A 22,928-nucleotide genomic window follows, 5' to 3' on the forward strand; every position below is an offset into this window, starting at 1 on the left:
TCCAACTATAATTGTAAGTGTGGCATATGGCAACATCTTTACAGTGTTTTCCACACTTCTGACCTTGTCCTCAAGAGCAAACCTGGCAGTGCTTCAAATGCCCTTTTAAAGAACAACTTTGCTTTTCTTCTGAAAGAAGTAGAATGCGTTTGAAATGAAAATCTCTTGAGAAGTGACATTTTGTCTTTGACATGGGAGCAAAGTTTCTGTTTTGTTCACTTCTGACTGTATGTTGGTATCTAGGTTTGACTTACCATGTGTAAAAAACAAACAAACCCACATTTGTATCAGATTGGCTTCTCTTGTCCACATATCTAGTGGGGATCATGCCTGCATGATGCAGCTCCATAGAGTTCCTTTTCAGATACTAGCAGTATTTACTCTCTGCTTTATGAATGTGGAATTTTGTGCTTCTGAATCCATTATAACCAAAATATCATGCCCGTCTTGCCAGCAGGAAAAAGGATGCCAAACTTTAAACAGCAAAGGGCAGCTTGAATGTTGACACCAATGGAAGCAGTCAAGATGGCCTGTAGAATGCCATCTTGGGCTCACTATCATTTGCGCTTGTTGAAAAACAGTCCTGGCAATTGTTTTGTATTTGTTTGAGAAGTGGTTAGCTGGTGGCAACATGGGCACCATATTGTGCTGCAGTATCAGGCCATTTCCTGGTGTTTTGAACCATGGATAAAAAAGCACAACATCCTCCATTTATAAATCAGTTTTTTTTTTTAGGAACTGGATTTCCTGGCTTTTAAAAATGGAAGTTTGCACATCAGTACACACAAAATCCAACAGAAAGTTCCCTCATGTATAATCACCTTGAGATAGAGGACCCCAGAAGATGAGCACATGACCTGTACTGTGGTTGTTGGGACAGGACAGGAACAAAAAGAATGGGATATGACTGCAGTCCTTCTAATAAAGTTTTGGACTTAATGAAGTTGGGAAGCAAAGGAATGAGTAAGTGCAATATATGTGATAGAGAGGCATACACACCTTTTACCCTCTTAGGTAAAATAATGTTGCCATGCTTGCTCGGCAGAATGCAGACAATCTTCCGATTTCCAAACTGTAGCCAACCTAAGAAAGAAAAGCTTTATTGGAGCAAAAGCTCTATGACCATGTCATGTGCATGTTTTCCAAAATATGTCTCCTTGCCTTGTGAAATAAAAAAGAGGGAGGGTTTATAGTTAAACAAAGTTTGTCACTGATCTAGAGATGGGATATGCATATTTGTCTCCCGGGGCAGACAAATACGAATATCGCTACCACAGGTGACCAGACTGATTGGACCCTCCCCCGAGAACTGGGCTGTCCACTTACCACTTGTTATCATTTGTACCACACCAATCACTAAAGTACATTTTCCCGTGTATAAGACGCCCTCATGTATAAGACGCCCCCCCACTTTTCTAACCCAAAATTAAGAAATCTAAGTGGGCTTTAGCAAATGTAGGGCTAAAAGGATCAAAGTGCAGCAGGATGGCTTTGATCCTTGCTTTCTCCCTTTGTGCTAAGCCCCACATGGCTTAGCAAAAGAAAGGGGAAAAGGGGTCAAAGCAATTCCATGACTGCACAATCATTTTGATCCCTTTCCCCCTTATATAGCCACGAGATTGCTTTGATCCTTCCCCCCTCCTTTTGCTAAGCCCCATGGGACTTAGCAAGCAGAGGGAAAAGCAGGGATCAAATCAATCCTGCAGCACTTTGATCCCTGCTTTCCTTTTGCTAAGGCTTAGCAAGTGAAGGGGAAAGCAGGGATCAAAGCCCTGCAGGATCACTTTGATCCCTGCTTTCCCCTCCACTTGTTTTTTCTCTTCCGCTTACTTCCGTGTATAAGACAACCCTCAATTTTTAGTCTAAAGATTTTAGACAAAAGTATAGTCTTATACATGGAAAAATACAGTAGGTCAGCTGGGGCTTCCCTGCCTCCCTTCACTGCTGACCACTCAGCAGTTGAGTGAGGAAATGCTGTGACTTTTTGTTTTTGTAGTTATTTTTTCCATTAGGCTGGATGTGTAATTGGGGGAGAGGGAAGAGGTCAATCAGAAGTGCCCTCCTATTTTGCCATCCCATCCAATGAGGCAGAAGAGACAAAATTGAATGGACAGAATATGCCTAGAATCACTCCGGAAGATTTCTAGGACTGGGAGAGGAGAGGGAAAGCAGAAGGAAAAATCTTGTGGCGTTCAAACCTTTGTGGCCCCTATTTCTCTGGGCTCAATAAAGGAACACACGCCCTTTTCGCTGCCACCAGGTATTCTCCTAATACCACTTTATGTCCCACACAGGTGCTGCCAACCCAAAGGGTCATATAACTTAGGAAGCAGAGGTTTGAATTAAGTATTCTTTTATTATTAAACAAATCAAAAAGTAAATCACATATGAGTTGGTTCAGGTGTTAATATATTTTGGTTCATGTAGTCAATCACTTTTATTCTGAGCTGCTTTATGCTTTCAATCAATATCTCTCAGGTAGTGTTTATACATTCATTCCTGCTTGTTCAATATGTTTTAAACTTCTCAGTTTCCTCTCCTAACCCCCTTAGATCTATTCACTAACCCTCTCCTTCGTTCTCCTAAACCCTAACACACTCTATCTCTCTGCCTAACTGTCTAACTCCCCAACTGTCTCTCCAACTCCCTAACTGCCTCTCTAGCTCCGCCCCTTCTGCTCTATCCTTGGCTCCTCCCCCTTAGCTGCTGTGATGGACAGGCAGGAATGACGTCAACTTTTGGCATTCCGCTACAAATATGACTTTTTATCTTTCTATCTTCCTATTATGCTTCACTCCATGTTAAATGCCCCCCATCATACCGATTGCTTGGAATTTCCCCAGTGTTCTATGGGTAGGATAATAGAAATTGCAGGAACAGGTGTTAACTTTATTGGACCATTAAGAATATAAAACAAAAAAGAATGTGAGCCTTCAATGTTAATTTATCTTCCTCAGGCTGTGCACCAAGTTCTCATAGATAGTTCCAAACATTTATACTGAAGTCCCCAAAGTTTCATGGCTGCTGTTGGGACCAGGTGTACTTCTTAGATAAAGATAACTAGAGATAGGGGTATTCGTATATGAATAACTCCACACAGGTGGCAATAAGGGAGGGTTCAGCCCCATGGGGCTGGACAGTCCACTCACCAATCAGCCATTGCTGCAGGTACCGCGATCCTTCCAATGACTCTGGAGCTCGTGATCGGTGAGCCATTCCTGGGAGGAGGCGGGATGACAAGCCTCTCTGCCAGGTTGAAGAGTGGCTCACCGATTGTGAGTTCCGGAGTGACAAGAAGGATCACAGTGCCCATGGCAGTGGTGGATCAGTGAGTGGACCATCTGGCCCCATGGGGCTGGACCCTAATTATCTCCACCTGTTTCAGTATATTCATATTTGTATACGAATACAAATATCCCCATTTCTGGAGATAAGTGTTGTCTGCAGTCTGCAAAATGCTTATGGGGGTAAGGGTGTGGTTTCAGGCCCCTCTTCAGCCAGTGATTAGGAATTTATCATCCATCTCTCTAAAAAAAAGTTGGCCAAGCACTTTGACACCCCCCTTTTCCCCTTTCCACCTTCTTTTGAAATGCAAACAGCTTCTGTTTGTGTAGGGTAAACAAGCAGAGTAACCAGAAGCATGATTTTTTTTCTGAATATGATAGTTTCACTAACAATCAGACTCCAATTGTCTTGCAAGTAGACTCTAATTACTTGGGGGGGGGGGGAAATGCCATTTTCCAATAATCTACAAACACAACACAAAAGAGAGAAGGAGGACCCATTACATGCTCTCAAGACCCTTCTGGAAACATAGCGTTGTCCCTCTTGCCACCTACATGTACAACTATAAGAAGGTCACCGTTCCAAAAGGCATGCCCCACAGATGCTCCCATGGCAAGACAGGAAGGATGCACAACATTGCTCAGCATGCTCTGTACATTATCGGGAACAAACAGGTTAAGGGCAAGATTCTTGCCAAGAGAATTAATGTGTGCATTGAGCATATTATGCACTCTAAGAGCAGAGACAGCTTCTTGTAACAAGTGGAAGAAAATGAAAAGGAGGAGGAGGAGGTGGTGGTGGCAAAAGAGAAGGGCATGTGGTTTGAATTAAAATGCCAGTCTGCTTCTCCAAGAGAAGATTATGTTGTGAGAACTAATGGCAAGGAACCAGAGCTATTGGAATCAATTCCACATGCATTAGACTCTATAGAGGGAGTTTCTTACCGAACTAACCTACTGATAGAACATGGGGGAATTGTCTTGTATGTCATCATGATGAGGGGCTCTCCTTCTCATTATCATAAGATAGGAAGGCCTGGGGAAAGGGAAAAAATCAAAACATTGGGGGGGGGGGAGAATAGGTTTTCCCAATGAAGTTTTTTGGGGGGGAGGGCGGGTTTCTGGAAAACATGAAAAAATTGTTATGGAATATGTTCTTTACAATGAAAAATAATATGTCTATGACATGATATTCAAACTATATAACAGGAAGACCTTAATGAAAAACTATGTATTTAAATTCTCTCTAGAGATGTAAAATTTCTGAAAATTTCCATTTTTCCCCCCAAGAAAACAAAAGAGAGAAAATCACTTTTTTCCCGGTAGGAAATGGAAATTTTTGGAAATTTCTCTAGTCTTCAACAACAGCAGAAACAGTGAAAAATGATGCATGTTTTCCTCTGTATTTTGCCCCACCCCACTTAGAGGAAAACATTCATTTTTTAGGATTTTCCCATTCAGACACAGGGGTTAGAGAGAGAAAAAACATGTGCTATGACCATAGCAATGAAGACTTAATTAATAAGGGATCACTTTCCAAACTCTGAGGTGTAAGATGACTTACCAGTCTCCCTCTGAGCTTCTGTTTCTTCCCTATAATAAAAGAGTTGCTTTGTGCTTGGTACGCTCTCTTTGTGTTTTGTTCTTTTGTTTTTCTCCTTCTTGGATATACATCCTATCCAAAGTGTAAGAAGAGAAAATGGGAAATTGTGTATTCAGCAGAAATGCTGATTATCACACTGGTACACATTTTAGGGGCTTCCAGCACCTCTGTGTGTGAATTTATGTTTTGTCTGGTCTGGCTTTGAGTTTCATTGATTAGGAAAGTATAGAAGCAGAACTTCTTTGTCATCTCACTGGAAGCTATCTGGATAGCTACAAAGTGTACCATAAATCAATTCAGCTTAGAGGGAGTGTTTGCCACAAAGTCAGTGGCAGTGCATGACAGCACATACAGTGAAACAGGTACAGGGAGATAAAAAGGTAATTCTCTCTCCCATGCACACACACACACACAGAGACACCTCTTTCCTATTCTCAAATGCATTAAACTAAGGCTTCTGTCTGTCAAGTGTGAAGCACTTCAATATTCTCCTTGAGAAAAGCAGATTTGCTTGAGGAACTGAATTTTTTTTTTTTTTTGCATTCTCTGTGACTGTCAACATAGCTTTTAGATGTTCTATACTTTAATTAATAAAGTATGAATCACAACTTGAAGTCAGTCATAACCAGACGTTATTGCTTTGCCCCATAAAGTTTAGTTCATGCCATTATAGCAACTTCTGCGATGCCATGGGTAGATAGACTTGAGAAGGCCTGGGTTTAAATCCCAGCCATCATCATCATCTTAGAACTGCAGAGCTGGAAGGGATGTTACGGATCATCAAGTCCAGCTCTTGTCAGGGAGACACAGGAGGGTATTGAACCTCCAACCTCTATCGAAAGCACTGAGCTATCCAGAAATTCCATAAAGCTATGGTGCATGCCGGGTGACCTTGGGCTTATTGTAAATCTCAATGCTGTTCTTTTCAGGACAAAATTGAGGATGCAATCAGATTCCCTGGAGAAAAAAAGCACCTTAGAATGCCAGCTTTATCTGCAAAATTTGTGAGCGGAGACATTAAATTAAAGTGGGTCGGGATTTCACAGAATATTCTCTAGGGCAAGGAATTACATCACTGGCATATTCCCCATCTCCATTGAATTTTGTCATCCTGCTTTCCATGTCATTTTCTGATTCCTTGGGCACTAGCATATTGTGAAGGTGTCCGTAGGCATGATTCATAGACACATCATGGTGGGCATGTGTCTTGCCTCAAAAATTTTGGGGATAGGCAACACCCAACTCCAATTGTGGTAAATCTGAGGGGTCAACAAGGAAGAAGAACCAACTAAAATATTTCATTTCATTTGCATACAGGTAGAAGATGTCCCCTGAACTCTTTTCTTATATTTTGTCTTCTCCTGAAAAGATCAACTGTGGGAGGTCATTTTCACAGAAGCTGGGATACATATGACTGGTTCATATCCTCTCTTCTCCCAAAGGGCAAACAAGTGTAAGCAATCAGCTCTCCTAGGAGAGTGCTGGGGCTGGAACAGAGAGGGTCCTGAGTTCAGCGTACCCCTCTAACAGCTGTAATGAGTCCTTCTTACAGCCAGGCTGTCCGGCTGCCACCCTTTCTTCCAAGTCTGTTCCCACTTAACAATTAACTGAGAAAACCAAAGATAAAACCATGAGTCTCAGAGTCTGCCAAGACCAGCAGAACTCAGGTAATTAACTGGACTCAGTAGCATACTTGTGGCCTAAATATGAAAAAGTCATTAAGCACAGTGGTCCCCAACCTTGGGCCTCCAGATGTTCTTGGACTTCAACTCCCAGAAATCCTGGCCAGCAGTGGTGGTGGTGAAGGCTTTGGGGAGTTGTAGTCCAAGAACACCTGGAGGCCCAAGGTTGGGGACCACTGATTAAGCAGGTTGTCTGCTCAAGAGACCAAACATAATTTTTTTAAGTATTATTGTTTTATTAGAAAAATAAAGATTTAGTGATATTCAGTTTGTTGCAAAGCATAGCATTCCACATACATTTCCATTAACTAAGGTAGTTAGAAAATCTAGCAAATCCCAGCTATAAAACTAAAATAAGAAAACTACTAGCTAGAAAGGTGGGTAAGGCTGAGCCCCCCTTTCTCTATTCTCTGATATGAACTACATCCTAGCAATGGCAATGGGAACTCCAAAGTCCATTCAAAAATCCATAATCCATGGTAAAATCCAAAAATCAAAAAAGGGTTTCAAAAAGTCTCTCTCTCTCTGTCACCATCCTGTCATTTTCTTCACAAGCTGGAACCACCTTCTTCTTCACTCTCCACTGACGTAAACCAGTCAGGACAAAGGACTGCTCATCTCTCTCTCCACCTCCTTTTCTCATGGGATTGCAGGTGTTGTTGACATTCTTCCTTGATGTTATGTCTTTGGTCTTTATCGTCTCTGGCCAAGGCTGCTACATGGAAAATTCCAACTAGCTCTAAGGAAAAAAAAATCAGCTTCTCGAAGCATCTAGTTCATGACACACAGACTAGGATGGATTCCTTCTATACAATTCCATGACTACAAATCCCATTTAGAAATTACATTCTAGTTTCAATAACCTAAATCATGACAACAAGAAGCACAGTTTAACCCAGAACTGCTCTTTGTTTCTGGCCTACAACTCCTATTGGTCCTAGACAGCATAGTTGATGTAGAGGAATTATGGGAACTGCAGTCTAAAAACATCTGGAGGACTATATTTGCAAGATGGGTGAAACATTTGTTTCAGTTTGATGAAAATTTACTGAAATTACAACATTTGAATGTGAGGAGGCAGAAAAATTGACAGATTTGACCACTCTTGATTTCACCAGACTTAGTTTTTTGATTAATTACCTTCAGGTGAAGTTGTCTGTTACTGGCTAAAATCTTGTTTCCTAATGTATTAAGTCACACAAAAGTAGGTCTATTGAATCAGTGGAATCAACTCCTCTGTAAGTACCATTGATTCAAATGAGCCTGCTCTACTTCCAATGTACAAAGTCAAAATTAGACTAGGCCCAATTTTATCAATGGAACTTATGGAGGACCTTACTCACCAAATCCTGATGGATTCAATGGGTCTACTTGAGTGTGAGTCATTATACTCATCAAGAGGGTTTCACCCACTATGCAATTTTTAAGTACTTTTGACTGTTAAAATGCATCATCCCACTAAAACATAGCCCTCCTCCAGATGAGTTTGGGGAGGCACAGAAAGAATTTATGTTCCTCCCAAAAACCTTGCTGATATCTGCCATAAAGGTTAAAGAGAGAATGTTGTCTGGATGGTGGGAGAAGTCTTGGTAAGGTCCATGTCTGATAGGGAACTTAAACAGAGGCAATTGTCCTGTCTACAAGAGATGTGGTCACCTGTTCTTTCTCCGGCTGGTTGTTGACATGTGTGATTTGCTTACAATTATGGAACTCAGGTAGAGGCAGAAGCCATCAAAGCAAAATAAGATGGGTGGCAACAAAAATGTCGTTTCTGTCACATGTCGGTTCTGTGGCATGTTGTTGATGCTGTAAAGGAGGAGACAACAGAGTCTGGCTTTTTGTCATGCCAACCATGCAACCATAAAGGTGTTGAAAATTAAAGATCAAAGTTAGCCCCTGTTATACCACTGAGAATTATGAATGGACAATAACCCACTTACAAATGGACACATTTCAAGTTATCCTTCTGAAAAAAGCTAAAGACCCATCTTTTTAGGCAGGCTTTTAATGATTATAACTGAATCCCTGAACCCCATTTTAGGAGATAATTTTAATCTTTTTCATGTTTTTATGTTTTAATCTTTTAATTTTATTCTAAATCATATATTGTTTAATTTGTCTTTTAATATTTAACTTGTGTTTTTAATTGTGTGGATTTTAATGTTGTGAGACACTTTGGGTCCCTTGTTGGGAGAAATAATAATAATAATAATAATAATAATAATAATAATAATAATAATAATAATAATAATAATAATAATCATCATCATCATCATCATCATCATCATCATCATCATCATCATCATCATCATCATCATCATCATCATCATCAATTCTCCTAACAGGAGATCAAATAAGTTGAGGTGATCTGGATAGCTCAGTGCCTTAGGGGGGTTTGGGAGTTCAATTCCCTTGACAAGGATTGATGATTCGTAGGGTCTCTTCATGCTCTGCAATTCTAAGATAATGATGATGATATTCAAAAATACAAGGCACAGGAAATAAAAATTATAAAAACACTGACTGGTATGATATAACAGATACAAGATTTAAGTATCCGTTAAATATCAGTGCAGTATGTACACTGTTCCTAATATTGCCATTTTTGTTACTCTGATGGTACCTCTGACATCTGCAACTACTTATAATACAGAGTGAAATTTCTTGACATTGTTCCCAAAGCCGCAATGACTATGGGGACCACTGAAGTGTGTTTCATTCACAAGCAAGTTCTTCCAGTTTTGTATTTTGTTTATATTTCCAATTCTTTATTTTCAAATCTGGCATCCCCAGAAATTGCAATGTCAATGATATGGACATTTCTTCATTCTATTACTACTATGTCTGGTGTGTTATGTTCAAGGCATCTGTCCATTTGGATCTGGAAATCCCACAAGATATTGACTTCCTCATTTTCTGACACCTTCTCTACCTGATGTTCCCATAGGTTTTTAAGGCTGGTAAGTTGTATTTTTTGCATAATAACCAGTGCACTAATTTTGCCACTAGATTATATCTAGTTTTATAATGATTTTTTTGCAATCTTTGGACATTCACAGATCCCCGAGGTGAGACCCAGTTTCATTATTATTTTTTCAGAGTTGACATTTGGTGCTAGCACCAATTCCTTGGATCTTAGCTTTCGTCACATTGGTCTGGAGTGTTTGTGCAGCAAAAATCAAGCCTTTGGTTTCTTTCTTAATGGTCTCTAGTTTTAGCCATGCTCATGTTGAATGATGATGATGATGATGGTGATGATGATGATGGTGATGTAATCTAACAACCTATCAGGTTGAGATTCATTATTCCTTCTGCCCTATCAGAGATAAATTATTGTTTATTTTAGATATTTTTATCTTGCCTTTCTCCTTAAAAAGAACCGAAGGCAGCCTTTTTGTCCTGGACTTGCCTGTGTCAATAGCAACATATGTAAACCTACACATGCTCAGATACTAACTTTAGAACCTTCTACTTTTGGCCCAATAAAGGAGTATCTGTGTCTTTGTTCCGAGACGCTGCCTCCATACTTTCTGTAATGCATTGGGACTCTCCTCCTTTCAAAAGCACTGAAGGGTATTTTTTTTAATTTACAGAGACTTTTTATTTATTTATTTATTTATTATTTATTTAACTTATATGCCGCCCACTCTACCCAAAGGTCTCTGGGTGGCTTACAACAATTAAAATTCAATTAAAATACAATAAAAGATAAAATGATTAAAATACAATTAAAATTGCCATCAGGACCCACAGTTGATGTTATTTCAGTTAAAAGCCTTCTGGAACAGGAAGGTTTTGACCTGGCGCCGAAATGTCATCAGCATCGGCGCAAGACAAATTTCAGTCAGGAGGGCATTCCATAGTCTGGGGGCAGCTGCCTACAAGCCATCCCTCTTACCTCCTTAAGGGACGGCTCTTTCAAAAGGGCCCCCTGGCTAGATCTTAACTGCTGGGTAGGCTCATATGGAAGGAGGGGGTCCTTCAGGTATCCAGGGCCCAAGCCATTTAGTGTTTTTTGCATGATATCCCTGCCAGTGAACTGTTGGCTGTTGGGCCTCTTCCCCCAACAGATGCATGCACTTGGCCCATGTCAGCTGGTCTAGAAACACTTCCGGCCTCTCTCCTAACTCTTGCCAGTCCTCACAAGGTCCTGCCCCCTCATCTTAGCTTTTATCCCTGACATCTCAGGCAATAGGGCACTGATGATTTGGCAGCCCCAAATTTGTTCCTCACAATACCCCTGATGTAGTCATTATAACCAAGCATCTCTATTTTTATTAGTGCCACTTAAAACTGCACAGCTTATTTAAGGAAGTGAGAGCTGTTTATTAAAACAAGAGACACAATGGAGGCCTGGAGCTTCTAATGGTAACTACAGCTACATGTGACACAGCCACAGCACCACCAAGGGAATCTTCTTCCCTTGTGGCCTCCTGAAGACAGATGGCACCTCCTGCAACTTGCTTTTAAATCCTTGAGACAATACCCTATCTACCCAAAAATAAGACTGGGTCTTATATTAATTTTTGCTCCCCATTAGGGCTTATTTTCAGGGCAAGTTTTATTTTTTTCACAACAACAATCTACATTTAATTCAAATACAGCCATCCAAACCCCGAATTCCAGCCTGAGTTTCTTGTGGCTCCCTCCAGGGAGGGGATATGGTGGTGATGTTGGCGTTAAGGGCCCCAACATGAACTGGCCTCAAACCCCTTCTGCTGCAGGACTGGACGGTTTCTGTCTCATTTTGGGACAGCAATTGCTTGTTGAGGTGGTGGGTGGAGGGGGAAGTATGGATCCCAGTGGCCCGTGTGGATGAAACAGAGTCAATCCCGGTTGCTGAACAACGAGTCCCTGGTGGGGGGGGGCAGGATTTCCCTTTACTGGGGCTTATTTTGGAGGGGGGTAGGGCTTATATTCCGAGCATCCTGAAAAATCATACTAGGGCTTATTTTCAAGTTAGGTCTTATATTCAGGGAAACAGGTATTTCATACACTTTTACCAGCATAGTGTTGTTCCACAATGAGCTCTGGAAGAAAAAGACTGTTAGCACCTATCGTTCCTTCAAGAAAAAAGAGAACAGTAAACCCTTCCCATAAAATAATATGGAAATTCATATTGGCAGTTTCTGTTGGTGCTGGAGGCACCGCATGTTCCTGAGTAACATCAGAGGCTGATGCTGGGTCTTCTACAGTTATTTTCAGTAACAAAAACACTTTCCCATTTTCCTTCCCAAAACATACCATCCCAAGTGTTCTGTAATTCACCGTTCTAACTAATGCTACAGATAACATGCCTGACTTTGTACTTACCCTATAGCATTCTCCATTACTGGCTGGAGAGTGCAATGAACAGGGGCACCTGGCTGTCAGTCAGGAATTCAACCCCCCCCCCCCCCCGAGCCTTGTAGAAGAAAAGCTGTCTTGTGTGGTTTTTTGTAAGCGAGACAGTTAGTGAGCACCCCCAAGGGAAAGGACTCTTCTGAGTCCTCCATGCTTAGGAATCTCTGGAAATGGTCACTGTTGCGGGCACGCTGAAGCCTCTACCAACTCAGACCTCCAGGAGTACTCACTCTTATTCTTCAGTTGCTGCCACCAATTTTATCCAATATTTAAAAAGGACAAGTGTTGTTTCAAAACCAAAACTTGTTTATTGGTTTAACAAAAACAAAGTAAGTAAATCACAGGATGTTAATCAAGGTCTCTCACTCACTGACACACACAGACTCTTCCCTCACTGATTGTTTGGCTCACAGGCCCATAGACATACTCATCACTCACTCTCTCAAAATCTGCCTCTAATCTCCTCATCATACCCCCTTTATATATTCCAGCTCCTCCCCCTTCTGCACCACCTTCCGTCCCCTCATTGGCTGATGTTCCACTGCCAGCTGTGACGGACAGGTGAGGGCAGGGCTGAATGCTACAGTCACCATAAGTCAGAATTTGCAGGATGGCATGCACTGATGATTCATTGATCAGTGTGTTTTCTCACCTGCTTCAGAACAATTATTCTGCTTTGGGGGGTGGCAGGACCCACAAACTTCTTTTGCTTTAACCAACACCTACAGAAGCTGTCCTGTCATCTGGCTTTTCACTGAGAAACCGTTCTGGAATTATTTTTAGAAAATCTCCTACTTAAAGTAGAATTTAGAAAGCAGGCGGGGCAGTGAAGACATTCTGCTCAACTCTATGCTTTGGCCTTTCAACTCTGTCTTTTTTTATTGCTGTTCCTGCCAATTCAGGGAGAAGCTTGGTAATGAATTGCACCAAAGGGAAGGAAATCCACTGAAATAAATTAGAATAACTTGCAACCTCTGCAAGTCCAACACCTTTTCCCAACTTAATATATTTCTAAACATATGTGCTGATGGGATGACTTCCAAATTCCAAATAGGAGCACGGAAAGTCACTGTAGAACTGCTTTTCAATAAATACATAGAGTTGTCTTCTGCAGAGCTCTGTGAAACAGGCATCAATGTTCATATTTGGTTTTTAAGTGGCAAAGAAAACCACAAGAGAGAAAGGAAATGAGAGAAAAAAGGAAGCCAATTATAGGAATGGACTGCAGAGAGGCAACATTCAATATCTCAAGCTTTAGAAAAGTGTTGACCTTGAAACTGTCAATATGTGCATTTCCATGGATATTTAACAGAATGCCTCTTCAACAGATTAATTAACTGTGCAAACAATTAATGGTACTACAACATAAAAACAGAGCATCCTCTATGTGGTTTAATTTAAAATGTTCATCTAGTCCCCATGGGTTAATCTGTGCCAACCTGGACTGATTTTTCAGTATATTTCACCTTCTAATGTTGTGAAAGATTCAAAATCCTATCACACACAATATTTTCAGCTTGTATGTTAGCTGATTTAGACCAGCATGATGCACAGTGATATAAATATCCTCTCAATTGCCTGGAAAGCAAAATTGAAAGCTATTAACCTCATGTGTTATTTACTAAGAGAACAGTTTAGTTACCTTTTGGGGGCAGAAATCCAGAAAACCTTTCCTATGTTTGGAAATAATAGTTCCTCCCTTAGAATGGTCTATGTGGCATATTTTGGCCCAAATCTGTTGCTTAGCAGAGCAAATCACTATTGAATCAGTGCAGATTTAGTGAGTTAACTTTCCCATAAGTTAATTAAGTTCATTCAAATGGGTCTGTTGGAACTAAAACTTGCTATACTAAAGTAAGTCATGGTCAGAGTAAGTCCACTTGAATCAATGGAACTCAAAGAAGAGTTGACTCACCCAATTCTCATTGATTTAATGGACCTATTCTAGTACAATTTACTATGTTAAGGAACAGATTTTGACCACTATCACCTAGATTACATGGGGCTTTTTTAAAAAAAATGTGTAGAATTTTAAATTACTCACTCTCATACTGCCTCCAGCACTTACGTGCTCCTTAGCCTGATAAATAAATGATTTCCAACTTTGTTTCCCCAACTTTCATGTCAAAAGATCAAGAAATGCCAGTGGCTCAAGGTGGGTTTAGAAAAGGAAGAGGCATTTGAGATCATATTGGAAATGTCCAGTGGCTTCTAGAGTCTACCAAAAAGTTTCAGACAAAACAAAATCTGTGCTTTAAAACATTTGTCTATATGGATCATTAAAAGCGATAGATCACTATAAAAGAAAGAAGTGTGCCACAGCAATTGATTGCCCAAATATGTAACCTATACTCTGGAAAGAAACTAGAGATGGGCACGTACCATGGTTCACAATTTTGGTACACTTCAGCTGATTGGGCACACACCTATTGTTCAGGTGCCCCAGATTCTGTGGTCCACCTCCTCCTGTGGGCACCTACTCAGAGGAGAAGGCAGGACAGGGAAGCCCATGGTGCTGCTTCTGAAGGGGTGTCCATGGGAGGTATTGCCCAGGCAACACCTGCGGGCACAATCTGCCTAAGCACACCAAAGCATGATAAGTGCCAATATTTATAAGAGAGCATTGTTAGGAGAGAATATTGACGAACAGAATGGCTTCCAGTTAGCAATGGTAACAGTTTCTCCCAATATGTTCAATCCATATGCAGACCATATTGTACAAAAAGCTATATTAGATCCAAATGGAGGAGGAGTGAACATTGTTGGAAGAAGCATCAGTAATTTATCGAATGCAGATGGCACCACATGACTGGCAGAAATTAAAAGTGACTTGAAATAACTACTGTGGAGGGTTAATGAAGAAAATCCTAAATCAGAACTGCAGCTGAGCATTAAGAAGACTAAAATAATGTCTACTGAATAATTATATAGCATTGATGCTGATGATGAAGTCATAAAAATAGTTAAAGATTTTCTAGCCCTTCATTTATTCATCATGCCAAATAGAGACTGCAGCCAAGAAATCAGGAGAAGCCTGAATCTTGGAAAGGCAGCTATCAAGAAGTTAGAAAGGAACCTCCAGTATAAGAATTGTATCTAAGATCAATGCCAAGATAACCCATACAATGATATTGCTATGTCTCACTGAAAGCTGGAGTGTGAAGAAAGCTGATGGGGGGGGTGGTCAATTCAAATGAAATGTAATGTTTGAGGAGAGATTTATAGGTCTTCTAGAAAGTTACACAAGTGGGTGCAAAAATCAATTCAAGCCTGAACATTCTCAAGAAGCAAAAATTACTAAACTTGAGGCTACCATACTTCATTCATTCATTCATTCATTCATTCATTCATTCATTCATTCATTCATTCATTCATTCATTCATTCATTTGTTCATTCACTCACTCACTCACTCACTCACTCACTCACTCACTCACTCACTCACTCACTCACTCACTCACTCACTTTGTATGCCACCCCATCATGAACACACGCTCTGAGTGGTTTAGAACAGTGGTTCTTAACCTTGGGTTACTCAGGTGTTTTTGAACTGCAACTCCCAGAAATCCCAGCCAGCAGAGCTGATGGTAAAGGCTTCTGGGAGTTGCAGTCCAAAAACATCTGAGTAACAAAGGTTAAGAACCAGTGGTTTAGAACAAATTAAAAACACATTAAAATACAGCAAATACTCAACAATAAATGCAGAAAATACACAAAACACTGTCCCTAGTTTTTAATAAAATTAACCCTAACTTAATAAAATAATATCTAACTTTGAATATGGTTAAAAAATGAAAACAGATTTGAACACCTCATGCACTTAATAAAAGACAGTTTTGAATAATGCAGTTTTTACTAATTTCTTAAAAATGGAGAAAGGAAGATCCTAATGAGCTTCTGGTGGAAGTTGATGGAAAGGGCCAATACCAAAAAAGCACAATTGCTTGTGTTGACTCTTTTGACCTCCTTTGGTGATATACTTTAGGCATCTCAGGAGAAGACAAGATTCACTGGAAAAAAACAATAACGCTAGGAAAAGCTGAAGGCAGCAGGAAGAAAGAAAGATCAGACATGAATTGGATTTATTCAGTAAATAAAGACAGCATCTTGAGTTTGGAATATCTGAGCAGGGCTATATGACTTTTGAGAAGTCATTAATTCATAGGTTTGCCGTAAGTTGGAAGAAACTTGATGGCACATAACAATCGTAGCATTTAAAATATGGTATGTCTTTTGCTTTTGAATTGTTCAGGAATTACTATTTACACATGTTAGCTAGCAGCCATTTAATCCTTTCATTGCAATTATTTCACCAGTGCAAACAGTGCAGGTAAGAAAGGTGGGAAAAGAGGCGACTATGAGTTACTTATGAAAGCTATTGAAGGGCTCTTGAAATTTATTACTAAATGTTAGCAAAAATTGTGTCACGAGACTTGTTTTCAACTTTTAACCTGGCCTACAGTAATTTTTTTTTTTTTGCAAGAAAAGAACGGTACAAGAGTAGAATTCGGTTTTCCATTTGCACATTACTGCGGCTCTGAGATGATGTACACTGAGAGGACAATGAGAAAATCCAAACACTCCATGTTCCTGCACAAACAAGCTGTTAAACATCAGAATACATTCACTTTCATAGCAGACAATCTGAAGTGTGTGTGTGTGTGTGTGTGTGTGTGTGTGTGTGTGTGTGTGTGTGTGTGTGTGTGAGAGAGAGAGAGAGAGAGAGAGAGAGAGAGAGAAGACCCCTTCAACACAAATCACCAGCCCCAGCAAGTTCCACATTTACAAGGAAGCAGAGACGTAAGCTGCCAAAGACAATATGTGCAGCACGTTGTATTTTTCCTTTGGCTCTCTGATGAAATGTTGATAAAGAAGTGGACTCCAATGGGAAACGTGTTGTACTGTGGTAATCTTGTCACAACAGAGCAATGCTGCTTCCAGCCTTGCTCAAGAGGACTTGGGTTACTGAAGTCAGAGAGGTGTGTGACCTTTCAAATTCTCACTGCAAGACAAGTAAAAGGCAGTGGACTGGGTAACAAAGTGAACTTCAAGGCCCTTGGGTGGTAATATGTGCACACCAAATCATCTGCAGTGCTTTCAAAATGCTTCTCTTCCCCCCCCCCCCACTCATTTTCTGAAGGTCAAAAGAGGCATACATTTGTGCCACTGTTCATCTGTGTTAAAAGAAAAGCTTGAAAGAAGGAAGAAGACCATCATGAGAGGAGCAAGTACTGTATATTTGAAAAATATAAAATGGAACTTGCCACTGAAGGTAGAAAAGGAAGATAGAGGGAGACAAAACATCACAGGTTAAACACAGCTTGAGGTGTTCTCTGCGCATGCTTACCAGCTGGATGGCAACATGTCCTGCACCACTGCTATGACATACTGCTGAAGGCGCTACTTAAAGTGTCATATTCATTTCAATCTTCAATAACCTCTGGAGGTTTCAAAGTAAAAATGATATATTTGTCCACAACACGACCAACAATTTGAAATATATCTCAGAGCTTTTTGGGCACATCAGTATCACCTTAATTCATCCTCAAATATCAGCTTCACACCTCTTATTAGTGTCAGAGTGACTATTTGAAAATGACAAGTCACGTTGATGTAAAAAAAAAAAGCGAAGTGTACTATTTAGATATACTGTCCAACAGTGCTTAAAGCACTCACTGGGTGAATTTTGATTTAATTATGCAGGCTACACATTGCGTGTGCGCACACACACACATGCGCACACGTGCACACACACACACACAAACACATGAGCTAGGTATTCATTTTACCCACCTCAGAAGTTAGGAAGGCTGAGTGAACCTCAGGTCAGCTGTCAGAATTCGCTGGGATCAAACCCTGACCATGAACAGAGTTTTGACCGTCATATTATGTTTTAACCACCGCGAGACAAGGCTCCTTGTATGGTGTGAGCTCAGCTTCAGATGCTTGAAAATGTCAGTGCTATTAATTCAAATTCAAACTTAACCAGAATGATCATTCGGCTACTCACTAATGTGGACCAGCAAGAGATTGTTACAGTAACTGGTTCCACATCTGTATAAATAATGTAATTCTGTATATCATTGATAAGGGCAGCCCTTAGGAATGTTTCCTCAAAAAGCCAATTTATTTATTGTGCAAAATAGTAAAAAGCAAAACTTTCTGTCGCCAGTTGATTTAAAATAATATAGGGCGGCGTTTTTATAAATGTTCATTTAGTTGGCAAAAGGAACTGCCAGAGAAATAACATAGGAACTGTGGTGTGTTTGAGGAGACAGAGAACATGGAAGTAGGGGTGGGGTGGAGATGGGACAAGGGAGTCTGAACACCTGAAACAGCCTGAAATTCCAACTCAGGATCAGGGTGAAAGTCTCTCTCTCAACTCAGGATCAGGATGAAAGATGTCAGCCTTTTTGAAACATTTCCCTCCCCAACTAGACTAAGACTCTCAGCTCATGTTGGCTCCCCCCTCAAAAGAGGGGGGGTGTATGTTTGCACTTCCTTCCCTTCATGATTTCCCTTATTCCACTTCCCAAACTCTAAAACAAATCAGAGGCTAATTATTCCTGTACATTATTTCATTTTACTTCCATGGTTCTGCTGAGCCCTCCTTTTCTACCCTCCCGACTTCCAAAGTAAATCAACCTTTAGGAGGGATGTTTCCCCCCCCCCAACAAACCAAGGGCTCTGCAGCTCGTTCGTGCCTTCTTTTCTTCTTTTGAGACTTGCCCTTCTGCGTTTTTTTCCTGCTCTCTTTTTCTTCTTGCTTCCAAGACTGATTATTCTTCTCCTCAGAAGCAACGGAGCTTGCTAAAAATAATACTTAGCCAAAAATGCTGTACCATTTTATAAGTCACTATGGATGTCTAGACAATTCTGTTCTGCATAAATCAAAGGATGATGAAGGAAGAAGCATTAAGAGGGAATGCAAAGATCTATTTTATAGTCTTTGAAGGATTTTAAATTCTCAGTGGCCCATGCCTACAGCCCTCACAAAAGTTGTGAAAACCTGTTTTGTGACACACCTCCATTGCGGTGGTTACTGCATGTTCATGAAAATGCAATATACCAACTGCTGCTCTTCTTACCTTCTCTTTGAGAAGTCCCATATTTTCTGAATAATATCTGAACACCTAGAAATCTATGCCTTCACCTCTCACCTTAAAGGAAAACTTAACTGTAGTCCATGTTTCAGTATATCACCATAGAAAACTCCTTTGTTAACATCCAAAACACTGAGACATTGGCTATACAGTTGTTCCCGAATAGGCTATCAATTCTCTGCCTTAGAATAAATAAATCTTAGAACTGCAGAGCTGGAAGGGACCATATAGATCATCAAGTCCAGCTCCTGGCTCAACTACCGGCTCCTCAGCCAGATACCTGAACCACCAACCTATCCAGCCTTTCTTATTTATGGGAAGACAAATTTGAGAGGGGGCAAGTTCACAAAATTCTGAAAAAATTCTGCAACCGTTATCAAGAGATTATCCTCACCGTTAGAAGCAGCAGCAGCAGTAACACCGCCAGCACCATGTTTTACTTCTTCCTCAAAGGATTCTGTTCTCAGCTGCCACAGCATCTGAATAACATTATGTCTGCTATATGCAGAAATGCCTGCTACCATGATTTAATTCTGTGAATTATTTAAGAGACCATTACCTCTCCCACAGAGCATCACCTCTCACAATGTTCTCTCTCAGTTGATCCCCAAATGGTTTTCTGGCATAGAACCTTCCACACACAAACCATTCTAACTATTGCTATCAGTACAATGTAGGATAAGAGAGCCAGTGTGGGGTAGGAGAGAGAATGATGGACTGGGACTCAGGAGATTAAATCCTTGTTTAGCCATGGAAACCCAGCCATCCACACCACAATATGCTGTCTGTGGTGTATCATTTGACCCTGAGTCAAAAGAATTCCATAAGAGCTGGTGTGGTATAGTGCAGTGGTTCTCAAACTGGGGTCCCCAGGTATTCTTGGACTGTAATTCCCAGAAGCCTTCACCACTTGCGGTGCAGGCCAGGATTTCTGGGAGTTGCAGTCCAAGAACATCTGGGGACCCAAGTTTGAGAACCACTGGTATAGTGAATATAGTGACAGACTAGGACTCAGAAGACCTGGGTCTGAATCCCTGCTTGGCCATAAGAATGTCCTTGGGGGGATGGCAATGGCAAAATTATTCCTTAAAGATATCCCTTTGAAACTCTGTTAAGGACACTCTATATTGGATGCAACTTCACAGCACGTATCAACAAGAAAACACTTGTATCCATACAAAACACTATCCCCTCCCCCAAAATATCCCAGGAGCACCAAGTATCACAGTAGATGTTCATTTGTGAGCACTAGTCTCAGAAAAGGCTATATATCCTGTCTTGCTTACAGGAAGAAACAAGGAACTGAAATATTTTATCTCCTTTCCAGAGAAAACAACAATGCAATGTTTTCAGAGGCATTCTGGAATCAGTACCAGGAAAATGTAGTAGCATTAGCTGAGCTCCACACACACACTAAGGATGGACAAACCGGTCAATTTGACTTTATTATGCACTCCATCATTTCCAGTCTTGGGTTGTTTTTGTCTTAGCTATGTTATTTGGGAATTTGGGGAAATTGATCAAAAACAAACTGAATTTTTTTTAATTCATCAGCCAAAATATGAAAGTACGCATAGGAGCCACCTGTTCAAACAAAAGGCAAACAGATAGTTGATCCACTGTGTATCTTTAACAAGGTATTCCAATCTATCTGAAGCTATCAGTATAGATATAACTCTAGATCTTTAATAGTTTCAGTTTATTGTTATTGCTGTCCATAACCAGCAAAATAATGCTTGGGTCTAGACTTTTTGAGGGATTGTATGATCCCATATGAAAGAATGTTCCAACTACTGTACAGTTACACTCATTTCCCACGCTAGCAAGGTTATGCTCAAAATCCTACAAGGTAGGCTTCAGCACTATGTGGACTGAGAACTCCCAGAAGTACAAGCTGGATTCCGAAGGGGCAGAGGAACTCGAGACCAAATTGCTAACATGCGCTGGATTATGGAGAAAGCCAGAGAGTTCCAGAAAAACATCTACAGTACTTCTGCTTCATTGATTATGCAGAAGCCTTTGACTGTGTGGACGACAACAAACTATGGCAAGTCCTTAAAGAAATGGGAGTGCCTGACCACCTTACCTATCTCCTGAGAAACTATACGTGGGACAGGAAGCAACAGTTGGAACTGGATATGGAACAACTGATTGGTTCAAAATTGGGAAAGGAGTACGACAAGGCTGTATATTGTCTCCCTGCTTATTTAACTTATATGCAGAATACATCACGCGAAAGGCTGGACTGGAGGAATCCCAAGACGGAATTAAGATTGACGGAAGAAATATCAACAACCTCTGATATGCAGATGATACCACTCTGATGGCAGAAAGGATTTAAGGAACCTTGTAATGAGGGTGAAAGAGCAGAGTGCAAAAAATGGTCTGAAGCTCAACATCAAAAAAACTAAGATCATGGCCACTGGTCCTATTACCTCCTTGGAAATAGTAGGGGAAGATATGGAGGCAGTGACAGATTTTACTTTCTTGGGCTCCATGATCACTGCAGATGGAGACAACAGCCACGAAATTAAAAGACGCCTGCTTCTTGGGAGGAAAGTGATGGCAAACCTGGACAGCATCGTGAAAAGCAGAGACATCACATTGCCAACAAAAGTCCACATAGTCAAAGCTATGGTTTTTTCTATAGTGATGTATGGAAGTGAGAGCTGGACCATAAAGAAAGCAGACTGCCGAAGAATTGATGCTTTTGAACTGTGGTGCTGGAGGAGGCTCTTGAGAGTCCCCTGGACTGCAAAGAGAACAAACCTATCAATTCTAAAGGAAATCAACCCTGAGTGCTCACTGGAAGGGCAGATCCTGAGGCTCTAATGCTTTGGTCATCTCATGAGAAGACTCCTTGGAAAAGAACTTGATGTTAGAAAAGTCTGAAGGCAAGAGGAGAAGAGGACAACAGAGGATGAGATGGTTGGACGGTGTCATTGAAGCAACCAACACGAATTTGACACAACTCTGGGAGGCAGTGGAAGATAGGAGGGCCTGGCATGCTCTGGTCCATGGGGTCACGAAGAGTCGGACATGACTAAATGACAACGACGACGATCCCATATGAGCATTCTCAGCTTTTAAGCTCTTCTGGGAAGGCCCTTCTCTCAGGTCTACCACCTTCCCAAGTTCATTTGGTGAGGACATGAGAGAAGGTCTTCTCAGTGGTGGCTCCCAGGCTTTGCAATGCAGTGCACTGAGAAGCCAGGTTGGCCCCCTCCCTCTTGTCCTTCCATTGTCAGTCTGAGATCTTCCTTTTCAGGTAGGATTTTAAGCAATAGGTGTCTCAGGAACCAAAGCCCTGAGAATGACTCATATTGAGGTCACTGCACTCAAATATATCCATTTGTAGCCCCTCTGTCATCAGAAGGATGAAAAGAAACAATTGTGTTGCTATTTAGGCACCCTTTTTGCATGCTGGAACCTTTTCTCTTTTTTCTTTATTCTCTCATTCAGGTTAGTTCACCAAAGTTTATTGAAATATTACACTTTCAGGTTTGTAAAATCCCCAGCTTTGGAATTATCTCCCCTCCCAGATCCGTCTGGCCCCTTCGCTAGGCATCTTAACCAAGTTAAAACCTGACTATTCAGGCAAAACTTCCCTCCGGACACTACTTAATTTACCTTTTACTTTCCATCTTGAATGACTGTCTATTGTTGTGAAATTGTTGTAATATTACTATTGTTTTATTCTATTTGTTTTGAGCCGCCCAGAGTAGACATTGTCTAGATGGGCAGCATATAAGTCTAATAAATAAATAAAAGTAAAACTAATGCCAAAGGAGGTCTGGAGAGAAAGAACAAGAAACTGGGCTTTCTCGGCAGTGGCCCCCCACCTTTGGAACAATCTGCTTATAAAAATTTGCCTGGCTCCCTCACACGGTGTTTTTAAGAGCAAACTTGAGACCT

At 40.8% G+C, this 22,928-nt stretch overlaps 1 pseudogene; it reads left to right on the forward strand.

Annotated features, from left to right (window-relative positions):
* Positions 1 to 3,764: 3,764 nt before the first annotated feature.
* Positions 3,765 to 5,895, forward strand: LOC110080944 (large ribosomal subunit protein eL21 pseudogene; annotated as a pseudogene).
* Positions 5,896 to 22,928: the final 17,033 nt, after the last annotated feature.

This window comes from Pogona vitticeps, chromosome 1 (genome assembly GCF_051106095.1).
Source record: "Pogona vitticeps strain Pit_001003342236 chromosome 1, PviZW2.1, whole genome shotgun sequence".
NCBI lineage: Eukaryota > Metazoa > Chordata > Lepidosauria > Squamata > Agamidae > Pogona > Pogona vitticeps.